A 6000-nucleotide genomic window follows, 5' to 3' on the forward strand; every position below is an offset into this window, starting at 1 on the left:
ACCTATTATATTTTTCCATGTTTTTTATGATTTCTGTCTTCTTTCTTTCTTCTTGGTGTTCCAAGTTTCCTATTTTTAATTATCATTTTCTGTTTAGAGAACTCTGTAGCTTTTTTTTTTTTTTTTTTTTTTTTTTTGACAAGATCTTTCTCTCTCAGCCAGGCCGGAGTTCAGTCCTGCAATCATAGCTCACTACACCTTCAAACTCTTGCACTCAAGGAATCCTCTTTTTTCACCCTCCAATGTAGCACCACCACCCTAGCCAGCTTTTTAAATTTTTTGTACAGATGGGGTCTTGCTTTGTTGCCCAGGCTGGTCTTGAACTTCTGGCTTCAAGCGATCTTTCTACCTCAGCCTCTAAAAGCACTGGGATTACAGGTGTGTTCCACCATGCCCAGTCCTCTTTAGTCATTCTTTTAGATAGGTCTGTTGGTGAAAAACTATTTTAGTTTTCCTTCATCTGAAAATGTCTTGATTTTTCCCTCATTACTGAAGGATATTTTTGCCGGATATAGAATTTTGAGATGACAATTCTTTTAGTACTTGAAAAATGTTGTGCCACTTCCTTATGGTCCCCATGTTTCTTGTTGAGAAATCTGTCATTTAAATTTTTTCCCCCTATAAATAAGGTATTGCTTGTTGTTGCTACTTTCAAGACTTTTTCCATCTTTATTTTCAGAAGTTTGAGTATAATGTGCTTCAGTAGTGATTTCTTTGGGTTTATCCTTCTTGGCATTCATTGATAGTTTTATGAATCTGTTGGTTTATGCTTTGGCTAAATTTGGGGAGTTTTCAGTTGTTATTTTTTCAAATACTTTTCAGCCACACCCTTTTTCTTCACTCCTTTCTAGTCTCTAAAGATATATTAAATGTTTTGTTATAATCCTACTGGTCGCAAAGGCCCTGCTCATTTTTTAAAATATCAGTTTTCTCTCTGTCTTTCAGATTGGGTAATTTTTATTGTTATCATCAAGTTTACTGATTCCTTTTTTTGTTCCCTTCATTCTGCTGTTTAGGTCATCCACTGAGTTTTTAATTCTGCTCTTTTTCCACTAACACAATTTCCTTTTGGTTCTTATTTATATCTTTGTTTTCCTTGCTGAGACTTTTAATTTTTTTTTTCATTTGTTTTGGGCATGTTCATAATTACTCATTAAAACATTTTTATGGTGGTGCTGCTTTATTGTTGCCAAGCGGAAGTAGAAATCCATGCCAATGTTAATAACTGGAGATGAGGGACTCCTCATAACTCCTGGGCAAGGGTGGAAGTTCTAGTTCTCCATTAAACCTCTGTTGATACCATCCTGGCTGGGAGGGGCATGAAGACTCATTACTGCTTGGCCTGTGCTGACATTGTTGAGTTGAGTTGGGTGGCCTGGTTTCTGCTGGGCAGTAGCGAAAGTTCTGCCTCTCCACTAACTTTTTCTGATGCCACTCCAGTGAGGAGGGGAGGAGCATTTTATTACTGCAGGGTGGGATGGAAGTCCGTACTCTCCATGTGGTCTTCATGAGCACCGTCAGTGTGGAGGTGGTGAGGACTCCTTATTGCCTGGTGGAGACGAAGTTCCCAGCTCTCTACTTTTCCTCTATGACACCACTTGGATAGGAGTGTTGGGGTATCTGGCAGTGGTGGAAATGGAGCCTCCCACTCAGTTTTTGCTGGTTGGGGTGGAGGTGAGGCCACAGTTTTGTCTGTGGTGTTTGGCTGTTACTGTCCAAGCATCTTCTATCTGGCTATGTAGCCATTTTGCTTATCCTTTTTCTAGAGATGGTAGGTTTCTCTTGAGGCTTTTCGGGTTGGTACTTGTTGGTATTTCTGGGTTTCTGTCTTCGCCAGCACCTAATCTGGGATATTTGAGGCAAAAAAATTAACCCAGGGCACTCAACCACCTGTTTGTTCATCGGGTCGCAAGTTCCCTGGCTGATTTGCCACCTTCTGTTCACCTCGTCTTCAGCCTTCTTATGTCTGAAATGGAACACTACTCCATCTTTCTGAAAATTGAAGACGTGTTGCTTTTAAAGGTAGGTGATTCTAAAAAGTACAGCCTGGGTTAAAAACAACCTAGCTATGCCTGTTTAACACAAAGATTATAGTCTTTCCCCTTCATTGTGAAGGGGTATCAGTTTCTACCTCTGTTGGATTTGAAACAGTTTTAAAATAATTTTAGCATATGTGGACTTTCTCTTGCCCAAACAGTGAAAATACTTTGAAGAAAGGAACAATGCCTTATTATTTGGAAGGCAGCCGAGCCTGGTGGTGTGGACAAGGCTTTTGGAGGCAGAATATCTGTATTGCAATGAAATCTTGGTCAAAATTCTTAACTTTCTTAAGGTCAATAAAAATTCATGACATTGTTAAGGGTAAATATGTTATATATAAAAGACCCACCACAGTGCATGACTAACACATAATATATGTTCAAATATTAGTTCTTTCTTCCTGTGGTCATGCTCTATATATTACCTGAATAGTGATTAAGGAAGCCAAACAGTTGGGCTGAGTATTTGAGTCAGAGGACTTACTCTGGAAGCCTCTTAACTCTTAGGCTCAGGAATAGCTAGAAAAATAGTTCTATGGAAGATATCCTTGTAAGAATAGAAATGTGAATTTTTAAAAATGATCCAGGTATGATAGGGTAGTGGTGTAAGTCAAGAAGAAAGACTATTGAGAATACAAAATGATAGGTAGAAGTGATTGGTTATGGTGATAGAATAGACATGGAAGTAAAACCATGAGCAGGAAGTGAAAGACTGGGAGAAAAGTTTGAGGTTAAGGTTAGGGCCTGGAAATTTTAGTAGGTAAAGGTCTTCCTATTTCTCTGACTATACTTTCTCGTTTTCTTTTGAGAGTTTTTTTTTTTCTTACCTATTTCTTAAATATTGATGTAATTTGAGGTTCTGCCGTCTTTTTCTCATATATACTGACCTTAGATAATCTTATCCAATTCCATAATTCTGGTCTTATGAAAAAGCTAATGGATTCAAACTCATTTGTTGAATGTGCAGTTATCACTGGATGTCTCCATTTGTATGTCACACAGGCTTTTCAATCTCAGCCTATCCTAATTCATCTCCCTTCTGTGTTCTCCATCTCATTCATCAGTACCACCATTGATTCAGATCCTAAAGTGAGAAACGCAACCATCTTCCACTCTTTCATACAACACGCTCAAGCGACAACCAACTTATGCTCATTTTTCCTTCAGGAATTTCTGAAAAATTATATTGAGCATTAAGGGAAGTCATGTTGGAAGAATGCTAAAATAGGTCAAAGGAGACATAAAATATCCTCCTCAGTCTCAAAACTAATATTACCTAGGACTGATTTACTCTATGCTTTATGGGGTACCTGATAGAATTCTGTTAGCATTGTTCTTTGTTTCTTGACCGGTTATTGCCAGTGTTTGAATTTTCAGTTTCATATTCATTCTAGAACTTCATATCCTCTTATGCCATCTTTTTCTTTTCACCTTGTTTTCTCCTTTCAATTTTATGACAATTGCTGCTACAAGTTGAATTCTTATTTCTCTCCTGTCACTCGCTATATTAATTAGGGTTAGGTTATGTTGCAGTGAAATCTTAGTTGCTCATAGAAACAAAGATCTATGTCTTGCTCCTGCTACATGTCCACAATGGGTTGGCTAAATGTTTTCTCCTTCCAGGTTTGAGTGAGGTCGATGGACCTCTACTGTCTAGAGAGTTGGTGGCTGTGGCACAAGTAAGGGGGGAAGCAAGATACGTCTTGTGTTGGCTCTGGAAGGCTTCTGCCTGGCAGAATTGATAAACGTCAATTGAGATTTTCCAAGGACCAAAACACATGCATTACCATGCCCAACTTCAAGTAGGTAGGGAAATGAAGTCTGCCATGAGGGTGGAACACTGAAATAGCTGGTGAACATTTATTTCCAGCATGACTACAAGACTCACTCATGGCTCCTGTGCTGGAAGCCCTGCCTCCTTCCGTCCTCCCTCCCTTCCCCTTCCCTTCCTTTCTTCTTTCTTTCCATTGACATTTTAAAAATGACTGTTAAAAATATTCTTGGGAATGCCACAAAAATGAGAAACGAAGCATTTAGTACTACAAGGTGGTTCCAAGTATTGAAAAATAAAAATGGATTTGTTAATACATTGCACTGTAACTGCATAGCTAGTGGTTCCGAGTGCAGCCTGGTTGACAGCAGCGATCGAAAGTAGCAGCGACAAAAACAAAAACAAAAACAAAAAACACTGCAGGCAAGTTAGAATTTCATTAAATACCAAAAGCGCATCTCTTAGCACTTACTCCATAGCTGTAGGGTGCTGATGCTCACTGTTATCAGTTGCATGAATCACGATGGCAATTGATGAATGTAAAAATTCAGTATATATTTTTTCTTGCAGTGTTTTAAAATTTTTGGTTCTGAAGAATATCTTTTCATTTGTCTGTCTCTGTCTCTCTTATTCTGTTTAATCTATGCAACAAGAAAACATTCTCTCTTTTTTGTGACTTAAAAGCTTTTTCTAATTTATTTGAAAAACTCTGAGGCCAAATGCCGTGGGTCACACCTATAATCCCAGCACTTTGGGAGGCCGAGGTGGGTGGACCACCTGAGGTCAGGAGTTCGAGACCAGCCAACATGATGAAACCCGTCTCTACTAAAAATACAAAAAATTAGCCAGGTGTGATGGCGGATACCTGTAATCCCAGCTACTTGGGAGCTAAGGCAGGAGAATCATTTGAACCTGGGAGGTGGAGGTTGCAGTGAGCTGAGGTCACACCATTGCACTCCAGCCTTGGCAACAAGAGCGAAACTCCATTTCAAAAACAACAAAAACGAAAAACTCTGAATACTGACTCCTGACAAAACAGAACTCCATTGTCCCCCCAATATATAGGCATTTATGTTAACCGAATTCCTTTCATGTCTCTTTATTAGTGTGCCCACATTCATACTCCTAGGACTGTATCTCCAAAAGCAAGATAGAGCATCACAGCTGATACTCTTATCTCTATGTGATGATAGACCATCATATCAGATAGTCTGTTTTTACACTGTAATAAGGAAGACCTGTCTGTAAGGTATGAACCAGGGCTATCAATCTCATAACAGACCACTTGTTAACATTAGACCAATGCTAAGAGTAGAGCAGACAGAAATGAAACCCAATCTATTGTATATGTTAATGATAAACACATATATTTGTGTACACGTGCACGCATGCACACGCACACACAGAGCATCCATAATTAAAAAATCAAAAATCTGAAATGCTCCAAAATTTGAAATTTTTTGCGCTCTGACATGACACCACAAGTGGAACATTCCACATGACCTCATGTAGCGAGTAGCAGTCAAAACTCTGTTTCATGCACAAAATTATTTAAAATATTATATAAAATTACCTTTAGGCTATGTGTATAAGGTATATGTGAAGCACAAATGAATTTAGTGTTTAGGCTTGGGGAGCATCACAAGATAATCTCATTATGTATATGCAAACATTCCAAAATCCAAAAAAATTTGAAAAACTTCTAGTCCCAAGTATTTCAGATAAGGGATATTCAACCTGAACCTGTGTAACTGGTGTAACTGTAGTACATATGCATGTGCATGTCTGTGTGTGTTCCAACCCAAACGCCGTGCCATTCTTCCCCTGCCTTGCCCCATGTCCCACATCCACTCCTACCCCCATTAATTTGCTACCAGAACTAGGTCACCTTCTTGTCCCTTAGATTCAGTGGGAGACTCCCAACTCATTGTGTTTGGATTAAGTAGAAAGTTATTCTATAACCATGTATACAAAAAAAGAAATAACTTTACAATCATTTGAAACAAAACCAATTATTACTTTTAAAAAGCTACCTGCTTTCAATTAAGCAGGAAATTATCTAAGAAGCCACTTAATTTGCTTTGGTCTGCAGTCCCACAACTGCTCTATGCTGAGTGGAGCATGAAATTAAATATGTAACAACTATCCTAATGGTTATGTTTCAGAATGCCAGCATTTTAGATTCCTAGG

This window comes from Symphalangus syndactylus, chromosome 23, assembly GCF_028878055.3.
Source record: "Symphalangus syndactylus isolate Jambi chromosome 23, NHGRI_mSymSyn1-v2.1_pri, whole genome shotgun sequence".
Lineage (NCBI taxonomy): Eukaryota > Metazoa > Chordata > Mammalia > Primates > Hylobatidae > Symphalangus > Symphalangus syndactylus.